The 24,598-nt window shown below is 42.7% G+C and overlaps 1 protein-coding gene across 2 annotated transcripts in view; it reads left to right on the forward strand.

Annotated features, from left to right (window-relative positions):
- The window catches only part of ARHGAP32 (Rho GTPase activating protein 32), a 237,706-nt gene that overhangs the window by 22,708 nt on the left and 190,400 nt on the right, over positions 1–24,598 (forward strand). The window contains exon 2 of one of the 2 annotated variants that reach the window (XM_059867416.1): positions 18,178–18,345. The exons of the other annotated variant lie outside the window; for it this stretch is intronic. The gene's annotated coding sequence lies outside the window, so the exon portion shown is untranslated. The remainder of the gene's footprint in view (positions 1–18,177; positions 18,346–24,598) is intronic. 2 annotated transcript variants of the gene reach the window in all.

Genomic DNA, 24,598 nt, shown 5'->3' on the forward strand with positions numbered 1-24,598 from the left:
GTGTTAAGCCTCTTTCTTCAAAGCTCTAATTTCAAATCAGCATCCTATACAGATCTGCTACTGCATTTCCTTAATCCTAAATAGTTCAGGATTTTTTCCCTCCCTTCAGAGGAATTTTAATTATTTTTGGTAGCACATGTGTGGGAAAAAAAAAAGTAAAAAACCCCCTTTTGCTGTAGAGTGAATGAGGTGTCATTGCCATTGTCAGCTCTCAGTGGGTTACTTGCATATAAATAAATTACTAGGGGGAGGGGCGAATAATCTTTTGTTAACGTTGCATTCTGTTTCTCGTGGCTGCTATGGCAACAGATGAGCCAGTGCTGGATGGAAAAGCTTACTGGCACAGCAGAATGGAGTGATGAATTTAGCAGGAGTAAGAAGGGAAGAGCACAAATCCTTCGGCAGTGCTGTGAAATGAGTCACCAATTAACCCTCAGATGGGGAAGGGTTTCCACGTGTATTTACAAATTATTGAAATCAAATTTCGGCGATTACATTTGGAGCAGGAAGTGTGACAGACTGGAACTCTGGAGAGCAGTCAATTAGACTGTGTCGTTTGCAGATGATTCGGACTTCCCCCCCCCAAGCAGGTCTTTTGTGTAGCTCATAAAGGTTGAATTTGCTATTCTGGGTGTTTCTTAAGTGGAGTCCTCAATGACCGCACCACCACACATTCCTGCCTCTCGGCATTGCCAAGAAAAGGCAGTGAACGACTTCTGTCCCCTGCCCTTCTAAGATTTTGGGCTAGAAGGGGTGCCTTTTCCATTTTTCTCCTGCTAAGCTGAAATTAAAGGCGGTTAACCCTTCTTTAGAGGATAAATAGTTTTAACTCTGCTTTTTTCTTTTACTCTTCAATAGTAGAAAGCACCTCTCACACACTTCAAAGCTTGGCTGGAGTAGCAGTCTCGGTCATAAATCAGGATTTTGTTGGGAAGAGAAGGTTTTATTGGAATGATTGCAAAATGTCATCTTGTGCCATGCCTGGCTCTAGGTGATACTTTGAACGATAAATGTGATGAGGCCAGTTCTGCTCCTGGCTTGTTCATGACCCCTACTTTTTCAACTCACAAACTTTGGTTGGATGGTGGGATATTTCCCCCCACAGCTGTTCTGGCATGACTTGTATTATCCTGAGACAGGGATTACATTGAGTTCTTGGGGAGAGTACTTGTCATCTCAAGTTCCTGGTGAAACGTCAAGTGGGCATTCTAATTGCTGCTCCAGTGGGAGTGTTTGTGCTAAGGAGAAAGTTCCAGAGCATGGAATCTCTGCAGAAACTTCACCCAGAGCTTTAGCATTTTGGATGGCATGTAATGGAAATAGTTCCCGAAGTTAGTAATCTGATTATTTACTGTCAGTAAATAGTGCCAGACAGTGCAAATTGCACAGCTGTGAAGTTTTTAGCAATATGGAGTTTTCAGAAGCCTGGAGGAAAGGAATATTGGGCACGAGAGGAGAAGTGGAGGGAGGGCTTTGCCCAGAGCAAGGGAAAGCTTGCAGGGAAAATCAATGGAGGATGTTTAGAAGGCTGTCGGGGTAGAGGGGTGACAAGGGGCTTATTTTTTATTTTAGTGGAGAGACAAGAACACTTCTGAAAGAGTTTTAGCAAGAAAAATTAGAGATGGGTGAAGAATCTTATGTGAAGAGTGTTTTAGCCAAACTTAAGGATAAACAAAAAAATACTGTGGAGGAAGCCACTGATGCTATAGGTGATGCTTCCCTCTTGAAAACTGAAGTGCTGGGGGAGAAGGTAAAAAGCTACGGGAGGCACAAAAATGCCTTGTTCACTGCAGACACAGATTGTAGGGAATAAAGTATCTTTGTGTACTCTAAATGGTCCTGTTGGAGATGCTGTTGGCACTTGAAAAGCTTCAGTCTGTGTTGTCTCTTTTCAGATTTCGACTTCATTATTTAAGGTGGTTGAACAATTTGGCTGGACTCATGTCAGAGCTGGCTAAGGGCTTTTCTGGGCTGCTTTGTGTTTTGGTATTTCTGATGCTCTCAAATGGAGGCAGAAAAATACGTGAGGTTGCTTTGTGGGAGTTGAAATAGATGGTGATTAGAACAGGTGGGAGAAGAATTAAATGCTGTGAAAAACCAATTTTTATGTATTCTCCAAAACCAAGTAGAGTTGTAAATACTGGGAAATGAAATTTCTTCCTCTACTATGTACTGTGAGCTTGTTAAAATGAGTCCTCTGTCCCTCCTGGGCGGGGAATGTGTCCTTGCCATCCATTGGGAAAGAAGTTTGCTTTGGCAAAGTGAGAGGCTTTGTGGGGCCTTACCTGCCCTGCTTGATTGTCAGCCCCTCTGGGGAGAAATGGAGCAGTCTATAAAGGACTGTTGATTTCCATTTCAGGACAGGCCTTGCGGTAGGATGTGGGAGGGCAATACTCCTGGGTCCTTTGCGGCCTAATTCTGCTTGTGGAATAACCTTATTTAGTGAGATTCCATGTTTTGAGATGTGCCCTCAAGGATAAGGCTGAAAGGATTCACTGTAAGTCTTGCCTCAGCTGAGGATGGAGACCCATCATCTTGCCTGCATCAACTTTGTTAGTCTTGGAAATAATTTTTGTCATTGTTTGAAAGAAAGTCCCGTTAAATAATGTATTTCAAACCGTGCTGCTCTGCAAATGATTAATAGTAATACCTCAGATTATTCCTGGCTCACCATTTCCTTTCTCAACTCCACTTGTAAGAAGAGTATTTCATCCCTAGACACTTTTTAAAAATTATTTTCTGCTCCATAAACCAGCACAGTGCTGAATCTCTGATTTGAGCAAGCAGCACCTTGTTAGAGGTGATGGTAAACTGAAGGTAAATTTTCTCGCCTCTGACAAAGTTGTCCCTTCTCTTGACATCATTATACCATTCCTGCTAAGGCTGGCTTTCTTCCCAGATAACTGAAAAGCAAAATTATTTCTGAAGAGTTGGGATTATGGCTTTGGAAATAATTTAATCCAAACCAAATTGCAGAGAGGGATTTTAAAATGAAATATTTTTGCAGCACCCACTTCTATTACAACCTTTGACTTCTCAGCCCCTGTGTGTGTGGATGTGGCATGAGCTGAATTTGTGCTGCTCTCTTGGTGGAGGACAGCACTGACTGCCAGAAGAGGGGTAAAACCATGTATTGAGTTCAAGTGCTACAGGAAGTTCACAGTTACCTACAGCATGTTTGATTTGATGAAGTCAGGATTTTGTAATTATTGATCTGCTAACAGTGCTGTGAGATAATAAGCTCTCTCCAGTCTGGACATGGAAAAGCAAAAGCATCGAGGAGAGAAACTGTAATCATTTGAAGTCATTGGGAAATAAAGCTGCTCAGGGAAGCCTTTTCTGTATCAAACCAGAAATGAGTCTAGAGCTTGAAATACTGAGCAGGGATGCCTGACTTGCAGAATGCTCTCTGTGATGTTTCTGTCATTTTCTAGCAAAAATCCTTCTGGTGTCATTATAGTGTTGGTAATATATTAAACCAGAAAATGTTCATTTCCTCCTTTACAGCCATTTGCACAGAATTTTCTCTTTAGAGTTCTGAGTAACTAAAAAAAACCCTGGCTTTTTTGTTTTTTTTTTTTTTTTTTTTTTTTTTTTTAATGGGTTTTGTTTTATTCTTTTTACTCTGGCTATTCGGAAGTTCTCATTCTGACCCTCCATACAACACTTCAGGATTTGGGTGTTTGCCTGAGTTTTGGGTTGTGTCTTTTACTGATTGGAGTGAAGGGACTCCATGGAAGAAGTTGTTCTGAATTTTGTTCATTTTCATAGCCAAATAAGAACTCTTCTGACTGAGAGAAACCTTCAGCCTTAGCTCTTGTGCCTGGATGGGCTGTAGTACTCGTGTTTGGCTGTTGAAGGATTACCCTCTTTAGCCTGTGTTTCCATACCCTAAATCTTCCCCAGCTGCCTGAAATGTGGGTGGACAGCTCAGCACATTTGTTTTCTGTGGAAAGGAAACAGCTATTTTTGGCTCCTTGCCATCCTTGACCTTTAATACTATGAGGGGCGAACTACAGAGACCTCTTTTTGAGCAGTGTACTGTCAGCATTGCTCACAAATTCAAAAAACATTCCTTTTTACCTGGCAGTTCCTTAATATGCATGTATAGCAGCACACCTGGAAGGCCTTAAAAAGCTAGGCAGGATGAGACACAGCAAAACACATTTGTCTGAACACGTTTCAAATTCTCTACTAAAGAGAAAGTGCTTGTATGTTGCTCTCCAGAAACACTTATTCTCCCTGCTCTTTCCAGTGCTCCACTGGGCTTTGTAAACTCTCAGGAATATTTTGTTACCAATGCTTTTTATATTTATTCTGTATGTTTTTCAGTGTCTGCAGGTTGTGACACTCAAGTGGATATGGTTTCTGTATTTTTCTTAAACCTTGTGTTCACTAATCAAACATATCTGTATGGTTAAAGTGGGCTTAGAGGTGTGATGCCCTCAAGGTTTGACCTCCATTTTGGCAATTAAATAGAGGATTCTACAGTTATTAAATATCTCCAAGTGCCATCACATATGAAGATATAGGAGACAAAACTTGTCTTACTTCCTGAATGCTTAGAGCATGTCATTGAAATAAAAAAGATGCAAAGATCAAAAATGCAAAATTCCCCCCCAGTCCTGCAAATCCCAAAAGGTTTGATCAGCCAACTAATGTGTTCCTAGTTCTTGCTAGTCATAAGAGATGAAGTTGTAAGATTTAAGATGTTAACTGCTTTTCCCTTCCCCCCCCATGTAATTTTAGCCGTGAGAAGCCATTGCTGAAATTCTAAAAGAGCATATATTGAATTATATAAAGCATTAATCTTTAGCAGATCTACTGAAATCGTTGGGATTATTAGGCTTTTCTGGCAGGGCATGTAGTCATGTGGATCTGGTGGTCTCAGTTACCAGGCCCTAAGGAATGTCTCTGATGTTGTCAACTGTTTATTTTTGACAGGAGAGAGTTTCTAGCCAAAGTAGTTTTCAGGCTCTGAAATTTTAAAAAAACAAAACAACTTAAAAGAAGTAAAGAATGACACCAGTGCTAATTGTTGCTTTCTTACAAACATGGCTTTCCTGCAGGACAGTGGCTTGGGGGTGTTCAGGTGAAATTCTGCACTCCAGAATGCTACAGGAAGCTTTTTTATGGTTTTGGGTGGGTTTTTGGAGTGTCTGAATGACCTAGCCTCCTTTGGTAAGGACAATTTCATTATTTAGTGTGAATTTTATGCATTTTTTAGTGAGAACACATTCAGCGGTACCTTATTGTGATTCTAATGAGGGCCAGATGCGTTTCCCCTGCAAAACCTTGCAAAAAGGGACTTGCAACAGAAATGCCTTTCCCAGGGAGAAGAGCAGATCATTTGAGGTGAAGATATCAACTTCTATTAATAATTAGAGGGGGGGAATCCACGGGGATTGTTGTGAAACCATGGGCAATACTGATTTGGACAGAGGCAACTGCAGCGCCTTTTATAATGAGGAGGAATGACACTGCAACTCTCTGAAGACAATTGCATGGCAAATAAACAAGTTATGTCAGCTAAGTGGTGTTTATTGCCGTAATGGAAATTAATTTCAAGGGCTTGAGGCAAAGTGAAGGTAGCCCAGCTGAGGGGGGCATTGCACAGCGAGGTGTTCCTGTCCTGCCATTGCCAGGCTCCTGAGTTCCCATGGAGGGCAGGGAGTGCAGAGCTTGCCTGTCAGGTGACATGCTACCAGGTCATTTAGATCCATTTGCTCACTGCTGTGTTAAAGACACGCTGGAGGACACTCAAATATTTTTAATTACCACAGTCTGTGCTGGCATAGAGAGACTTGGGCTGGGAGAGTGGCTCCTACACTCCAATTAAAAGACCTTAATTTTGAACCTGCTTTATTCACTTACCCAAGTTCTTTCTGTTACCCAGACAAACTGCACTTGTCTGACTGTTTCTGTACAGCAGGAATGATAGCACAGAGTTTCCTGGCTGGAATAAGTGCATTTAAAACGCTGTGGTGCTCCCATGTAGTGTGGAGCTAGGGACTATAACAGGAGTTGTCAGCTTTATTTCATTTTTATTGTTCCCATTGGCTGTGTCCACAGGCTTGTGCGTGGGCTCTGTGCCTGTCACCACGCTGTTCTCCCAGCAGATATGGTTTTCCTTCTGCTACTGTGCTTTTTGAGATGCTGTTTCTGCCACTGTTCTGGAAAACTTGCCCAGGTTGCTTGGATGAGACTGAAGGCTTGTGATTAAAGGGAGCATCTCTGCATTAGTGCCTGATCAGCATAACTTTAAACCAGAATGTAAATCCTCCAAAACGTATCTCCTTTTGAGAGTGCTGCTGACTTCCTCTAGTCCTCACCACTTGGAAGAAGTGAAAGTTGTATTTTGAAGGAGATTCACCTGGAGTAACCCTGTGTTTGATTTGAAATTGCTGCACTTTGCAGAAACCTCTCATTCAACTGATGAGCTCTTTGACAACAGGTGAAATTCTCTCTGAAAAGACAGAATTTTGTGTTTCTTCATGAATGGTTTCATATATCATGCCTGAGGCTTGAAACATCACCCCGATTTTTCTTCAGAAGGCCATACCATAACTGTATATTTCAGCTGTGCATTAAGCTTGGTTTGTTCTTGTAAACTCCAGGAAAAAACAGTCAGAAGACTAGAATAGGCTTGTTTTATTAAATCTTTCATATGAGTGAGTAGGAGTTGGTCCCATTTCTTCCTGTAATGTCAAGGATTTCAAACTGGGAACAATTTAAGCTGAATTGAAGATTAGTAGCTGGGTCAGGATGCATGTGGATAACAATGTATCCTTTCAGAGAGAAGCAAACAGATGTCCAAGCAAAAATAACAATAAAAGAGATTAAAAATTACCTTTCCTCTGCATTAGCTGCCATGAGAAGAGGGGAAGCCTACACAGGGAAAGTTTTGATCCAGAGAGGTGTTCAGAAAGTTCAGCCATGTCCTGTTGCAGGAATAGCTCCTGTGATAAATTGGCTGTTTCCTAACTGTGTTTTCAGCAAATCTGGAATCTTGTATGAACATTTTAAAGCATTTTCTTGAGTCACCACTTGGCTCACAGTCCCCCTTGTTTGTTTTTGAATGAATACCTTGACAGGAAGACTCTGGAGCAGGGAGGCATCAGGATTGTCATGGAAACAGGAGCTGCCGCACGGGCTTCCAGCGGGGAGGTGTGGTGATTCATGGCTTCATTGTGGGTATCTGGAAATGAAATAAGTTCCTATTCTCAGGTGAATCAATGAAATAGTATTTGTGTTTGTGTTTTTATTTTCCCCTAGGAGATGTTCTGAACATCTTCCCCACATATCCTGTTTTATTTCTATCATTTTAAAAGATAGGAAGGGTGTTTCCTAAGTATATACTCAGCATCTGAGCAATAGATACAGCTTTGTGTGGGGAATACTCACCTGCCTCTTGTTTTCATTTTAGCTTAGCCTTAAATTCAAAAAATACGAAACCTGTAAGCTGGAATTTGGTAATGTTGCAATTTGGTTAATTCTGGATGAGTTTGGGAACAGGTTTATGCACTGTACATGTGAATGTGGTCTCAGTGTAGAACATGAGAATGAGGTAATTGCAGATCAGGGTTTCTAATCCTAACCTCAATTTCTATAAATGGTGTTTTGTGCCCACACCGAATCCCACATTTTGTTTGTATTTATATAAATATAAAGTAAGTAATTGCAAGACACATACACTAGTGTAGATGTGAACAGCAGGATTCTGCTGTGGGCACATGTAGTTTGGGGCACTGCTGGTGCTGAGAATGATTGAGGGGCTCATCTCTGAGAAGTGCCATGAGGATGAATCCTCCTCTTTAACTGCAGGATCCCTTCAGTGCTATATATGATATATTACCAGAGCCTCATCAAATCCCTCAGTTGTATTTAATAGCACAGAAATTGAGTGGAATTTTAGCCTCACATTGCATCCCCAAGATGCATCTTCAGGGCTCTCTTTAAAATGAAAGAAATTCATGAATGAAGATACTTCATGTTGTGTTCATGAGGAAGAGAATCTCTTGCTTATCTGCTTTTATTGGTTTGTTTTTAAGTTGCTGCCACAGTGGCCAAAGAACTGTGTTGCTCTGTTTTTTGACCTTTGTGAATTTGTGGGAGTGGATGGGTATGATATATATTTACTTGAGCTTTGGGGAAAACCTTGTGTATCAAAATTTTTCGCTGCTGTCTTTGAGTTGAGGGTGCCCTATCAAATAATAAGGAGTCACTCCTGTCAGTAATTAAGACTGCAGAGAGGTGATTTTATAGGTTTTATGAATTTGAGTGCCATATATTGTTAACAGAAAAGCAATCATTGTTACTGATTGCTTTTCTGTTTAAATCTTCAAGTCACAGACAGGGTGACCTTTTCCTCCATTTCTTCCTGCTTATGCTTTTGCTATCAACTCTGTGGTTTAGGTGATCAGCTTTTCTTTTAATCATTTTTGTTGCAGTGGGCTGTGCTGTTCTCTGGGTATCTTTTTCCTACGATCAAAGAGTTAATTTTGTTGCTGGAGCTGTGGTTTTACCTTCTGTCAGGACTGTTATAAATCCACATCTCTGAGCTCAGTGCACAGGCTTTATGTCTGGCGTTTTGGGTTAGCTGCTGCTGAGATCATTTATCCTGGGGAGGTTTAGCAGGTTTGTGGGTGCTGCTGTGAGTTCCACACCTGTGGTGTATCACTGCTCTTGAGGTTTTAAGTGCCTTCTCCAGCTGTGTGTAGATGGGAATATTCCTGTTGCCATCCCAGGTGCAGTGGGGCAGAAGGTCCAGCCTGGGTGTCTCTGCATTGGAGGAGCAAGGAGCTGGTTTGCATTGCAGCAAAAATGCCATCCAGGAGGGTTTGCTGGGACCAAATTCTCTTAGCTTTCCCATCTTGGAATCTGCTTCCAACCGTCCCCCACTGCCTTTTAGTTTTCATAAAGCAAAATAAAAAAGTTGTTCTTTCACACAATTGTTTTGTTGTATTCTGTGCCTCATCTGTTTACATCATGTGCAACTGAGAGAGATTAAGTGTGGGGGAGAGAGGAAAAGAAACCTCCGGGGCACTTGTGGGCTTTGAGAACCATCTCTCTGTGTTTCTGAGGTGCCCTAAAATGCCTCATCTCTAATATGAGCTGCTCTGTGAGGGTTTTCTTAATCTTCTAATAAATTTGTGGGGCTAGTTTTGTTTGGCTTATTTTGATTGGGTTTTTTTTTCATATTTTGCTCTACTGTAGATGTTCTTCATCAGGAGGCAGAGCTGTGGAAAAAAAGGGAGATGTCCCTCTGCCTCCCTGTTTTTCCTGCTCTGTGTACTGGCACTTCATTTGGCTGTTGTCTTTTATGAATAGTGTGGCTTTTACATCATTCTAATTTGGAGGAGGGGAATGAAGTAATCCTTCCTCAAAGGCATCTCTTGCTGGTGTATTAGCCAGTGCTGTACTTCTGCCTCACCTGGTGAAACTACTGGCTCATACCTGCCAGGATGAATGTCACCTGGCACCCCTGGGAAAGGTTTAATTTTATATATTTTAGAGTTGGCACTGAATATTCTATGCCGTTCTTGTTTTACTCAGACTCACCAGGATGCCCAAAGAAGCCCATGTAGAAATAGGTTCTATAGAATATCTGACAGCAGCTGAAGGAGATGTGTCTGGAGGACAGCAGTGTTTTTTTCTGATTGCTGAGAAAAAAGAATAGCAGCACAAGCAGCACTTATATTCCTATCCCTGTAGTCAGATGGGAGCAAAACTAATCAGTATTTTTAGCATGAAAGTAAATTTGGTATACAAAGTAAAAAAAGCACACAAATTATGGCAATTTTTGCTTCTTTGTAGAAAACTTTGGTGATATTTGATTAACATGTCTTGTTAAATGCAGACAGACAACAGAGCACATGATTCTTTTGAAGAAAAGAGCACTCAGCTTTCACAGTTAAGACAAAGGGTAGGATTTGGAGGTAAAGAAGGAGTTGGGTGTCCTTTGATAACATTTGACAGCATAGCAGCTGTGCTGGAAGAAACTTCATGTGGACAAGTTCCTCTGCAGAGCTTTGTTTTTTCTTTGTGCTAAGGCCACTGAATCCACCTGACTCAGCTGTTCATCCCCTACGTGTGAAGCTTTTTATACTTAACTTTTATAAAACCAAATCAACACCAAAAACCCCCTGAAATGTAGGCTAGGAATGGATGTGACCTAATGGAATATTTAAAATTAGGACTGTTCAGTTGGTTTTGTATGGGGTTTTTTATTGTTTCAGCCAAGTCTAAACTTTTTATATTGTATGGAGTCCTGAAATTTTTCCCAAAAATGTTTCAGTCACTGGAGCAGATTAGAAAAACAATGGGGTTAGAAAAACACCTCCTCTGGTAGGATACATCTGCCCCAACATCCAGTTTAAATATGGGATGGCTGTCATCTCTGGGCTTCCTCAGTAGCTGATGCTGATGAACAAGCAGCTCCCCAGGGTGATGAAGCTGGCCTGTCTTTAATTCTTGCCTAAGGATAAGATTAATTCCCCCTGAGCAGAGTTCCAGGGTTTTTGCACTGACTCTAAATGTAATCTAGGATTGAATAGTTTGCACCTGGATTTCTTACACAACTGGTAATAGGTGTTTAGCATCCCTATATCTGTGAACAAGGTCTGCAGGTAAAATATAACTTTTTAAACACTATGCACAAAAAAAAAAAGAGTTTTGGAAAGGCTACAAGATTTCAGTGCTAATCAATGCTTAATTTTTTCATATGTGTCAGAGGAGATATTTTACCTCATTTTGAGCTCTGAAAGTCCCTTTTTCCCCTCTTGAGAAGAACTGGGGTGGGGGGGGTTGCAGAGACCAGGATGTGATTGAAATAGGTGGTGGAATTGTTCTCCTGTGCACTGAGATTGTGTTTATTACCCAGCTTTGCAACAGGTAAAGCACAACAATAAACTGCAAATTAGCAAACAGACCCTCTTCCCCCTTTTCCTTCCATTTCTCCTCTTCCCCCCCCTTTTTTCTCCCTTCCCCTCCTTTTGTTCTCCCCTCCTCTCCCCCCCTTTTCCTCCCCTTTCCCCCTTGTCCTTTTTCCTCCCTTTTTTTCCATTTCCCCCTCTCTTCCTCCCTTTCCCTTCTTGTTCTCCCCATTCTTCCCCTTCTCCTTCCCTTTCCCCCTCTTTTTCCTCCCTTTCCACCTTGAAATCCTCTAGTCCACCCTCATTCCTGAGCATCCTCTGCCCGTGTGACCCAGCGAGCAGAGCAGGAGCTGTTTGGATGCTTTGCCCAGGAGCAGCTCGGCAGGAAGGCTGTTCCCTGCTGGGGCCACCTCTCTCTTTGAAACCATGAAATGCTTTGGAAGTGACCGTGCTGGGTGCTTTTTTCTTCTCTGAATTGCGCACGCTCCTGAGGGAGCCGGCACAGGGAGATACAGAGGAGGAGTCTCCGGATGAGCCAGGCCTGTTGGGGCAAGAACTTGTTTTGCCTTGAAACTTAATGCGAAGCTTAGGCAGAGCTGAAGATGAAAGGCAGTGGGTGAATGATGAGTGTTCAGTCATTTCTAACGTGTATTGCTGTATCTGAGGGGCCAAAGTTCAGCCAAGATGTCTTTATAACTCCCTCGCTTGGGCGAGTGAAACAAAGATTAATCACAGGGTTGAACTTTACTTTGTATTTATTTCCCATGCTGGACTGGGATGCGTTTGTAGTGTCAGTGTTTGGTTGTTTAGGCTTTTCCCCTTCAAAACACAAGATGAAGTTGGAATTTTGGGAAAAAGGGCAGATCTTTTTAGCATTTTAAATTGAAATAGCAGAATTTTCCAGGAGAACTGAAGTGATACTTTACTGCGGTTGTGGTTGACTCCATTGATTTTACAATGTCTATTCTAGGATTGGGAAGCTGCACATTTTCCTTTGCCTTTCCCTCTAAACAGCTTCTTTTCTCAAAGGAGTGAGTACACCAGAGAGCTTCAGGCACTCGAGTTAGCAGGCAGCTTCAGGTACTAAAAATGGGCAGGAAGCCGCATGTAGTTACTGAGAATTCAGCTGACAGACTTAAAAAGAAACTGTAAATTGAGACGAGTCAAACCAGCTCTGAACAGGCAATGCCATTGTTTGTGTTTCTGTGTTTAATGAGTGATTATTTATTTCCTGGGAGTACATTTGTGAAAGGGGAATGTTTTCCATTTACCAGCCACATTTCAGTGATGTGGTTAGGATGGCTTGTGTTTTGGTTGGGCAAAATACGAAGCTTGTTGAGAGCCACATGATCAGCTTGGAATAGCATGCTGTTTTTCTGGGATGTTCAAAAAGGAAGCTCCTCTGCCTCCCTTAAATACACCTATATATATTAAGGAATTAATGGCACTGCTCTTCTGCCTGTCTGTTGTCCCAGTTCTGCAATGCCATCACTGTTACATGGTATGCAATCTCTACAGCCCAGAAAAACAGCTGAAAACTCATTTGACTTGGATGAAAAAGCATTTATGTGGAAATCAGTCTAAAGGCTGACAAGATAAAAATCTTATCTTGGTTGAGATAAAGGGGTAGCTGGAATTCAGAACAGGCAGCACTAGTTTGGTCAGCTGTCAAAAAGGCAAAACTCTGATTCAAGTTCTGAAGGCCAATGATGCTTTTTTAATAGCTGCTATCTTTAAAAGAAGCTTTTTTTCCTTGGTGGCTGTTCCTAGACGGCCAAAATCCCCATACTGTCCTCGGTGGGGGTCCTGTCCTATGACAAGTGCTGTGTTTGAGAGTGGTGAGTTGAGTGCACAAATAAGAAACAGACAGAAAATAGGGTAAGAAATAGCTGCCAGGACAGCAGGAAAAAATGGAAACCAAAAAGTGAAAATGGCGATGACAGCAATTGCTGCTGGTGTAAACAATTAATGCTATTCATTTTGGATAAAGGCCAGTCATAGCATTTCCAAGAAAAGGATGGTTCTGCCCCACCTTCTGTCGTTTGCCCCTCTACAAGCAACCACACCAAGCATGTTGTGATGCACAGTCCTTGGTTCCTATCTCTGGATCCTTTTTTGCTTTCCTTGGGGTTTCTTTTCTTATTCCAGTGCTGTATTTCTTTCCTGATGTTTTTGTGTTATTGCTGTCTGCTCCCTTTGATTTGTTTGGAATGATACTTTTGCTGTGAATGGATGTTTGGGGGACATTTCAGTCAGATCATGGTTACTCCCTGTCTAAGCGGGCTGATGTGGAAGCTGAAGCAGATGGTGAACTGCTGGGACAGCTGTGGAGCTTTGGAGAGGATTCTCTCTCATGGTTTGAAGTTGCTGCAAGAGACGAGGAAGGAACTGGGAAGGAGGGCACGTCTGGGGTCATGCAGCTGTTCCTGCCCTGGCTCTCACTGAGTCATTCCTTTCAGTTTCTCTTCACTTGCAGTGTGCTGGAAATTCACTTACTCTGTGGAGTAGCAGAGCTTGGTGCCTTTTTGTGCACATCCTCTGGCACTTTCAGGCACATCCCAGTGGTGTTTTCCCACCTAAGCGTTTCTGTGTTGCTGGTAGGGAGCTCAGCTCAGAGCCACAGAGGTGCGGATGCTTTGGAGCCCAACCCTCTTATACTTCTGCAGTGCTCTTCTGCTCATACTTTATACTCCACTGGTGAGTTTGGGCTGTGCTTGTTCCTCCTTGGCTTTGTGATGATTTTGGCTGGACATTGCCTACTCTTGTTTAAATGAATTCAAAACTTTCTGAACAGCCTTGCAAGGTGGAAGTTGCATCTGCCTTTGCTGCATTTATTCATTTACTGTGATGCTGGCAACTCACTCTGCTCTGCAAGGAACTGTTCTAATTAGAGCAAAGTTTTCTTGGAAGCCAAAAGCAAAATGGTGCCATTTAACTTGCAGAGAGGCAAAATAGTTCTGTCTGGGCTGTAGGAATGACAATTGCCCAGGAAAAGTTAATACTTCCAAGTACTCCTAACTCTGTTTCTACATCATCAGCGACTATTTATGCTCTGTCAGCTTGAAGTTACATTATCTGAAGTGTGTCAAGTCAGAATGGTGTCATTGCTTTTACAGCCTCTCTCTTCTTGAATGTCACCTCATCTACTACTTCTTAATTCCATTTCCATAATTCTTTCCATCCCTTACCTCTTTCCTGGCTTGCCCGACAGCACTGCAAAACTATCAGACTTGCTTTCCAGTTGAAGTCACTGCAGCTTAGCTCACAGCCAGGCTTTGCAGCATTAGTCAGGAAAACTTTGGCAATGGCCTGATGCTGAATTCCAAGGCAGAGCAGATGTGGCTGCCTGCATCAGAGGAATATGCTGGAGAGGAATCCAAGGGTGTTTTTGTGCAAGTGCTGATACAGATAAGGGCTCTGGGAGTTTTTCTTGTTTTCCTTCCTTACAAAAAATTTCACAGGTTTATTCTTCTTTGCTCCACAAACTGCTCTCTTGTCTCAGGAGTTACCAGAGAAATAAAAGTTTCCAACAAAGGAGGGATGCAAAGCACAGAAATGCAATTAAAGTAGCAAAAAGGAGGTGCAGGGCAGGCAGATTTACCCATCTGGAACTGTACAGTATGTTAAGTTCTGATTCAAAAGCTTCTGGGGTTCTTCTGGTTTTCTTTGCCATGTTGTTTGTAAAAGGGATTTTGTGATAACTCACCTACAGCAGACAAAATTCTGTGGCATAGATAAGAGTGCCTGGGAGGGAGGAAGAAAGAGAGGCCTGGATGTAAATGAGTAAGAGTTTATTCTTGTGGGTTTTTCCCTGGGGGAATGTCCACATGAGGTTCTGAAACAGAGCTTTCTTCTCTTTATTTTCACTGCTGGGATTTTGTGTGACACTGGGGGTGGCAGTGGAATGGGAAGCTGGAAATGGTGGTGTTTTCTTGAGTAATAAAATAGGAGAGAACAGAACTGGAGATGGGAAATAAGGCCAGGTCTCACTAGATTTGGAGATCTCATTTGAACCTAAACACAGTTGTGCCTTATGTCACAGCAAAAAACCCCAAACCCAGCCAAATTTTGAAATATAAGCCTCTACTGCTGCTAAGAAAGCAAATATTAACTGCTTTTTTATTAAAGGGAAGTTGAGTTTTTCAGTGTATGAAATCACATTCTGTTTTTGTGCTAAGTTTGAGATACCATAAAAGCCTCTAAAATATTTACCTTGGAATTGTGTTGGAAAGATTATTATGTAGAGTCAATATACAATGTGATTTTTGTCTGATGTTTGAACCTAAAAATGGGTTTCAACTTTGGAAATTGCCCTGCTTGTTTTTTTTTTTTTTTTTTTTGGTTTTTTTTTTTTTTTTTTTTTTTTTTAAGCAAGCCAGTTCATGTATTAAATTGATATCTGTACAAATTACAGTTAATTATAGTCAGCTCAGAGCGAGGCCTAAAATAGGTTACATGCTGTTTGGAATAAAATGTGCTGAAAATGATTAAACCTTTTTGGTTGGGCCTGAAGTCCATTCTGAGGTGTTTGATCCTCCCCTGGCTGCTGCTCTCCCATCTTCCTCCTGTCTGCTCTAGCAGGTCTGCTGACTGGGCAATGAAATTACAAGATTCCTTGGAAGGAAAGAAGGGTGAGACTCTTGAGCCTTCTGTCTTTAACAAGAGAGGCTGAAATGGTTTCTCACTCCTATTCAGTTGAGATCAACCAAAATTCTTCCTTAACATTGTCACATTATCCAAATACCAAGGGGAAAGACATGCTATTTACTAAAATAAAAAAACAGCTAGCACTAAACTTACTGAATTCCTGTCTTTTTCTCCCTTGGAATTGCTTTTTGGGTCCTGACTTCCAAGGGACATTTGCTGTCCCCCTGTTTGGAAGGGATGGTGGCAGAGCTGCCCGGTGACCTGGCCCAGTGCAGCACTGCCAGCTCTGTCATGGTTTTGTTTATGGATGATACACAGACTGTGGCTGCTTGTTGTCCTTCAGCTGAATTAGTGCTTTATGCCAGTTTTTATTATTCTGAATGCTACTGAATTAATTACATTAAAACAACTTCCCTAGTGACCTTGAGCAAAAGTTATTTCCAGCAGCGCATCTTCCTGCATTTATGTAGTGACTTAATGAATGCCTGCACACTTCCACTGCTCAGCTATTGTTCCACATTCCTGCATGCATGTCCTTGATGGGAAGTATTTATTAGTTTAATTGTATGCACACTTATTTATGCATTACATTTTTTGAGCATTATTGCACTAGGTACTTGTAAAATCATCTGCCAATGAAAACATGAGATCTGAAAGGGCACATGCAGTAGGGACTGACCTGCAGGTGCACCTGGGAAGCTTTTTGGAAAGCAAATTACTTTGAAAATAACTGTGGACCTGAGCTTAGTCATTCTGTTTCCTGACCAAGTGTGGCTGCAGTGTAACTGGAAGAGGTTTTATTCTTTACCTTGCGCAAACCTGGGTGCTCTGTAAACCCAGCTGGTTTTTTCCTTCTGCTCTTTCTTCCATTACTGACCCAAATTTCTGTGTAATTGGTAGCAGAATATTCAGCCATCTTCTGTGCTCAGGTAAGGCTCAGCCCTGGCACGTCCTGGGGGATCTGCTGTGGATAAGGAGGTGAAGTCACAGTTGTGCTAACTTGGTTTTGTGACTAAAGGTGGGAGCACGTTTGACCTTGGGCAGCTTTCAGGAGCTGTGTTGTTGGGCAGGAGGCTGTTTGTGTGGAGTTATTTTGAAGGATAAAACTGGTTCAAACTCTGTTCTTTCCTAAGAGGTACTTTCTAACAGAGGTTGGGATGTGCATGGAGGAACCTGAGGAACACCCCCCACACCCCAGCGTTTCACTTGCAGCTGATAGGAGGCTGATACAGTGTGGGAGGCCTTGAGCTCCTGACTGGAGAGGGTAAAATTTCTCCCAGTCACCAACACCAGAAGTGCATTAAGAATGTTCTTCAGACTTGTCCATCCAGGGTGGTGGGGGTTTTGATGTATCTCAAGTCACAGAGGAAACTGGGCTCTGAGTTAACGTTTTGTCTACCCCTGAATAATTTGGGGAGCTCTGCATCACAAAAAGTAAAACACTGAAGGATTGAAGTCATTCATTATAAGTTTTGCTGAAAACTCACCAACAAAGTGCATTTGTTTTCCTTTGCTGACATCACGTTCTGCTCGGAACTGCCAGAGCTACAGGAGTGGTTGGACAGTGCTCTCAGTGACAGGATGGGATGGGTGGGATATCTGGGCAGGGCCAGGGGTTGAACTCAGTGATCCTTGTGGGTCCCTTCCAACTTCTGTGATTCTGTGAAAATAGGGAATGCTTTCCATACTCACCAGGGCTGTAGAGCCCTGTTAGTTCCTAACCAGAGCTGGTTAACTATGCCCTGGCTGACTGAGCTGCCATTGTTTCCCCTGTCTTTCCAGTAGCACTGCTGTGCTTCCTATGGATCATCACTTACCAGGCTAAGCCTGGAGAAAAAAAAAGAAGACTTGCCATAGGAACCAGCTCAGGTAATGAGGTAGCTGATAATGTCATCCTGTTAAAGCTTCAAAAAAAATTGATTATAAAAGATTTCCTATTCTTGAATATTTCAGGCTGTGGCCTTTCTTTCCACCTTGTGTCTTTTGCAGTTGTGGTTTAGCAGGATCTTTAAGGAAACAAAGGCAATCAGAACATTTTAGGTTTAAATTTCTGGCAGTGCTAAGTCTGTTGAGGTTCTCTCAGCTTAACAGGACTCTCAAGTATGGGGTTGAGGTTTGCAAAGGGTGCTTGTGCATGTCCCACTCCAAACCCATGAGCTGCTCTCTGTGAATTTGCTCAGGGGCTGCATTATGGGTATATTAGCCACAGATCTACAGTTTTGCAAGAGAAGAACAAAAATTTATAGCCCCTGTTTACTTAATGCTAGGTCAAGAGACTAGTTCTGCAAATCACTTCTCATTGTAGTTGCTTCAGTATGGGAAATATTTCAGGGGAATGCATCCAGCGTTTTTCTCATAATTTTTCTGTTTCGGTCTGATGTTCTTCGAACTTGCAACGCTGGAGGCCATAGAGACATTTTGTGGGGACTATAATCTCAGAAAGGAACTTGATGGAAGCAACTTGTACAAATGAAATGCTCTCTGTAAAAGGAAATAATTCATGGCTTTTAGCTCTTTTAAACCCATCCTAACACTCCTGCTGGGTTCCTTTCACTGTGAAGTAATGCAGAGGATTAGTCAGCATCATCTAATTAGGCAGCGGCAAAGCAGAAATGGTGTTCAACAGCCTCTGCCCTGGTTCTGTTTCCATTCATAGGACTTGCCCATCGAAGCCAAGGACATCTGAGTGATGGCACTGGAAATGTTGGAGCAGCTGTGAGGTGAAGCATGCTCAAATAGGATTTCACCTCAGGAGGAAATCCAAGGTCATCCTCTACAGTTTCTATACCAGAACAGTCATCCTGTCGTCCGAGTGAGTCTGCAGGTAACTGCAGCACCTCCTTGTTCCTTAATAGCTCTGGCGATGTCAGAGCTTTAATTCTGCTCCATCCTGCTGGAAAAGAATGGAGTCAGAGTTGCTGGACAGCATTTCCTTCCTATTCCTCTAGGTCTGTGCTGCTTTGGTGTCCATATTGGATTGGCTTGTAATGTGTCTGTGGCTGAATTCCTTTAAAATGTGCTTAGCAACAGTGCCTGGCAGGGCTGAAATGGGAGAGTTCACCTTGAATTCTTCCAGGGTGGGCTGATGGTGGAGTCTCAGTGTCCAAGAAAATGGTATTTTACACTATAACACATAGGGAACAGGAAAAGTGGTTTGTTGAGAGGAGGTTCTCTTGGCCTTTCACTTTAGAGCAGCACTTCAGCACATGGTTAGCTGCACTGAAGGGCTCCCAGTGACCCTGACCCTCCCTGAGGGATGCTGACACTTCAGCTCACTTGGAGCACAAGCTGGATTTCACTTCTTTCTCAGTGGCTGACAAAGAATTACTTACAGTTGGGGAATTGGGGAAGAGCAAGTCGGCCTCTTCCCAGTGCAGGTTATTACTATTAAGCTTTACCCACTGGAGCATTAGATCAGCATAAAGGAAGAAACTGATCTTTTTTGTATTGGGCTTTTAAAACAACCAAGCAAAACGCCTTTCTTATTAGAACATGGGGGTTTTAGCAGCAATGCAGTTGACAGTAAATAATTTTAAGCAGAAGAAATTGCTGTAGATGAATGAAGATCATCTGCAGTTAACTGACAGAGCTGGGACATGAGAGAGGACAGCATGGGAAAGTGTTCTGCTTTTTTCTGTCCAAACTGCTTTTTTGGTGTGATGTTGTTGATCAAATTAGCCTTATTGCTAATAGTTGATAATGAACCTATAACTGTTCCACTGGGACTTTTTGTGACTCCCAGTTTCAATTAAGCTGAACCCACAAGATCAGCTCCTAGTCCTGTGTGGAGGACGGATGTGTATCCAAGAATCCCCAATTCACTGGAATGTCCATTTTGGTGTCTGTGAGTCAGTCTGGCTCTTCTGACCGTGTTACACAGAGGAGAAAAGAGGCAGAATTCCCTTCTGGTACAGCTGCTAAGAAGCTCTTGGGAGGAAAGAGCTGTTGGGAAGTGGGAACTGTGAGACTTTGGTGATGAGGTGCTGCAGCCCTGGGATGGTGTTGCTTTGATGAGGGGGATGAAGTGTAGTGAAGATGTAGATGGGAATCCATGGGAATCCATGGAACTGGGAGAAAGAAGCAATCAGGGCTGAATAAAAAAAAAAAAACCAAACAAACAAACCCAAAATGTAGAATTTGACGAAGTGAGAGAAATCCATTTACTTTTACACATTATAGAAAGGCTGAGTCTGGAGAAATTATTTTTCCCTGCCTCCCACACCCCCTCAGGAACACCATCTGCAAGTGTTTCTCTTTTCCAGTCTAAGGAGTACCAGAGGAGATTAGGGCTGTTTTTTTCCCAGACTTTAGATGGGAGATCTCCAGGGACATGGCTACCCAACTTTCCAGCCAAGCTTCACTGCTTTCTTACTTATTTTTCTTATTTTAAATGAATGTCCTCAATAGAATAATAAAAGCAACATAACAATTCACTTAGGGACTGCAGTAAAAAAATGACTGTGTGACATGTCTGCTCATTGAAGACACCTTTGAAATTTTGTTCTGAATGCAGATGAGATTTGGATTTTCCCTTTCCTGGTGCTTTTGCAGGGCTGGGCATATGGCAGTGTCAGGTGGGATCAGGGTGACAGTTTCTGGTCCAGCAGTTCCCCTTTGTGCTCACCCCAGATCCCCATGGCAGTTTTGAGCATTCCAAACCTCGTGTATCTCCTTGTCTTTACAGCCCTGTCACCGACTGGGGATGAACTCTAGGAAGAGATCTTACTTTCACAGTGTTTTCCTATTTTTTTTTTGAAGGGAAGGTGGAAGAGGAACTTTGTGTGAGGCAGTTGTAAGGTGAGCTATGTCTGTATAAGTAGAAATGCTGAGCATGGTGGATAAGCTGCAGCAGAAATGCTTCAGAGGCAGGAGAGCTGCCTTGGTGACATGATCACAGCATTGTGAAGCTTGTCCTTTCTCGCTGCTGCCATGGGGACCTGCACACCAGTTTTTCATCCCTCCAATCCCCCTTCAAGTGCAGGTTCATTTAACATTGTAATTAATGCATTTTAGACCCCTGAAGTTTGAGCAGAGAGCACAAGGAGTGGGGATGGCTGCAGCAGAGCTGGGGGTGCTGCACAGGGACTGTGCTGTGCCAGGAGGGAAAGGCTGTCCTGGCCTCTCGGAGCTGAAGCAGGGACTGTCACCTCACTTCTACCTGTGCCTTCACTCAGGATGGGTTTGGAAGTCCACAGTGTTATTTCTCCAGTTTCCAGTGATTTCCAGAGTAGAAGAGAAGAGTCCTTGACTTCCTTGGCAGTGCTGTCTGCAGAAGAGACACCTGGCAGTGTTTAGGCCCCTTCACTCAGGGCTGGAGCACACACAGTTTCTCCTCTCCTCTGCAGCTCAGGGTGCTGGGAACAGCTCAGCAAATCTGTCTTCAGCAGCCTCAGTTTGGTCTCTTCCAGAACACTGAAAGCCTCAAGTTGTCATTGTGAAACTGACTTTGCTCAGGAAATCAGATGCAGACTGTTTTACATGTGGAGTGTCTGATCTCTGTACCTGATCCCACTGTGCTGTTGAGCAGGTGAAATCCTGTGATGATGGAATCTATTTGTGATGTAATTCCCAAGTTTTTGTGTTCTCATTTAGTTTGTCACTCACTCTTTATTTCAGTTATCTTGGATGTACACTGGCATAAAGCCAAGTGTAAGGTAAGCTGGTCCTTAAGGAAAAGGAGGATTCAGGATAGTACAAATTCAGGCAGAGTTGGGTCTTCACTTATTTCCATGGGGAGGACCTGGTGATGCCTGTGCAGTTCCTTTTCTCCAAAGCTTCACTTACTCCAGGCCAGCTGCCTCCATGTGACTTGTCAAGGTTTGTTATCAGCCATTCATCCTTAATAATTGAGAAAATTGATCAGGATGTTGTGAGTAACCGAGGGTTCTGAAAATCTCCCTCCTGCACATAACTACAGTTACTGGACTTCAAAAATAAGCTGGGACAGCCTGGCAGGTACCTGCTTGTTCAGGAAGTCACACACAGAGAATTTAACTGAATCCACCCAAAGTGAATTGGGCAGGAGTGCAGAAATTCAGTCACAGCCAAGGTGTCCCACCAGCACTTCCCAGGAGTGCCATGGCCAGGTGTCTGCTTTGGTGTTGCATTGAATGCATTTCAGCTCCAGGATGGCTTTCTTCCCCATCTCCTTTCCCTCCAGACTTCACACCATACTGGGTGCTTTGCTAACAGCTCTTGAAGAGCCTGTTTGCCTCAATAATCTGATCAAGGAGGAACAGAGAGATTCTGTCCCTTTACTCTTTCAACAAAAAAAAGAGGAGCCTGTCTTACTATTTATTGCTGGGCTCCCTTTATTTTTTTAACTAGGCCAGCACTAAAAATGGAATGAAGATCCCAGAAATTTCTTTTGATTAGCAGTAAGTTTGAAGAACGATGTGCAAGGGAGAAGGTGGAGGAGCACAGGCTACTGAGGATGATGGAAAACACTGAAATAATCCATTTGGATCCTCAGATGCCACATAAAGCAGGAGCTTGTGGCTCCAAATATGAAAACTAAATTAGTCTCTCAGTAATGTGGGCTTTTTTCATTACTTTATTGGATTTTTCTTTTTGTTTTGGCTTGTGTTAAAGTGGCATTTCAAGCCTCTGTTGGAATACATGGACTGTATATATTGCTTAATTTCATCAGCCTTTTTGTAAAGAGGCACTGGGAGAAGAGCAATGTTTTCTCCTTTTGCAAGCTCTAGTTTATTTTTTCCCCTCTCCCTCTTCCTTCTTCCTCTGTTTTCTTTTTCCTGTAGGAGTGTCATGATATTCAACAATGATGAAAACATATTGAATCCTACAGAAATGTAATTTGAAAATTTGGATCATTTTTTTAAAGATGCTTATTTACATGCACTGCGAGACACCCAGGAGGAATTTTTAAGGACATGGTTAGTGGCTTAAATATTCAATAGGCTTATTTATTTGATGATTAATAATAATTATTATTACTCTTATTGTAACTATTATTTCTAAACTCCTTGCATCTAGATCAAGTCACAAGAAAGAGCAGAACCTCTGTCCAGCACTAAATGTGGGTTTTCCTTTCATTGTTGACAACAGTAAGTTTGGCATGAAAACTTAGAGAGGCTGAATTTATATGATAGCAATAATTCTGGAGGAGCAGAGCAGGAATTCCAACAATTTGATTGTGATCAGGAATGTGATTCAAAATAATTCTCTAGAATGTGATTACTTGTAGTACTCTCATATATAGCTCTCCTAAAAGGGCTAAATTAAATACTGCATCACTTGACAGGAAATCCGTAAAGGTTTTACTTTGAGGTCTGTGGCTAAATCAGTCCTTACTGTGTCCCATGCCCAGGAATCCAGTCACAGCAAGGATAACATTTGCATTAGTCTGCTTTAAAAGCTTTAGTTTAGATAAGAGAGAAATCCTGTGCCAGTAGATGGGCTGTGTGTCAGAACTGAAGGCGGACAAGGCTGATGCACCACATTGGTGTACACAGCACTTTGTGCATCTTCCCGAGAGAAAACACTGCCTGGCACAATTCGAGTGATCCATGATTCTGTGCCAGCGCTGAGACTGCAGCTCCTTCCCTGGAGCTGGGCTGGGCTCTTGTGCTTTGTCCTGGCAGGCAGAGAGTCCTTAGCTGCCCCAGAGCTGAGCTCTGCTACTGCCTTTCAACTGAGAAAACCTCTTTTCAATCTCCAGAGGGGCTCAAACATTACTTTTGCTGCCCCAGGAATGTTCTCGCAGTAAATTTTGTTAAGAGACATGTTATATTGCTGAATGCATGAAATCCATCAGTTTGTCTGCTGTGTATGAACTTAAATCAGGAATATTTGTAGCCACTTACCTTTTTCATCTGTCTTTCCCTGCCTGTAATAGTAAAATTATGCCAAGTTATTTTTATTTTACCTTCGTTGTAATAAAAGTTTCTGTGATTTTTCTGCTTTGGAAGCAATGTTGGGAAATCATTTGGGCATCAGGCACTGGGATTGAAATTGCTGAGGAACATAATTTACTGGTTTCAAACTTCTGCCTTAAGGTGTATTTGGAAACATTATTTTAGTTACAGGTGACCCTTCCAAAATCCTATTCTAGGCATGAAATATAGGTTCTGTTCCTGTGTGGAACTTCAGATTGTGGCACATGGTTTGTTTAGAATTAACTTTGCAACAGAGGGCTGTGGATCTCCATCCTGAGAACAGATCAGGAATGGTTTGGGTTGGGAGGGCCCTTAAAGCCCATCTCATTGCACCCCTGCCATAGGCAGGTGTCTCTCGGGCTGTTCGGGCCCAATGTGGCTAGCCATGGACCCTGGCCCACACGCTCTTACATGGACGAAAGCGGAGAAGCGCTCTTCTCCACGTGGGGACGAGTGTCCTGTTTATTGGCTTGAGAAGGGACACCTCAGACTCTGGCGACCCTCCTGGCTGGGAAAGAGGAGGTTCCCTTCTTGCAGGTGACTTTTATTCCCAAGGGAATGGGGGCAGGGGAAGAGGACCGAAGGCAATGGGATACCATTGAGGAGGGGCGAGGGGAGGGGTAACCAGGGGACAGACCACCAGGGTGTACGGGGCAGAGGGGTGGATGAGGGAGAGACCACGTGGTGGGAAAAGGGAATAACATTTCAAATCACCCAGTGCAAAACAGCAACTACGTAAACTATATAGTGCGATCCAACAGGCAGGAACACCTTCCATTGGCCCAGGCTGCTCCAAGCCCTGACACTTCCAGGGACTGGGCGGCCACAGCTTCTCTGGGTGCAATAGACACATAAAAGGCAGCAATTCTGTAGCTGTAACACAAGGTTGATGTGTTGGTCACTGGGTACTCTGGAAGAGGGAACTTGCCCCAGAAGTGTCAAAGAGGGAAAAGGCATCTGGGTGTGCTGGTTCACAAGGGTGTGGGGTTGCACTTAGGGAACCTGCCTAGTTGCATTTTTCCATAAATTATGGTGCTTCAGCATGCCCAAACTTTTCTTTCTTCAGTGTCTGCTCTCTATTTAGAGGCAAACTTTCTAATGCTTTTAACTTCCACTATTGTTTGGGTTACTTGTTTCTTTTAATTTCTTTCTTCTTTTAAAATGTTTTCTCATTTTTTC

This window comes from Haemorhous mexicanus, chromosome 24, assembly GCF_027477595.1.
Source record: "Haemorhous mexicanus isolate bHaeMex1 chromosome 24, bHaeMex1.pri, whole genome shotgun sequence".
In the NCBI taxonomy this organism is placed as follows: domain Eukaryota; kingdom Metazoa; phylum Chordata; class Aves; order Passeriformes; family Fringillidae; genus Haemorhous; species Haemorhous mexicanus.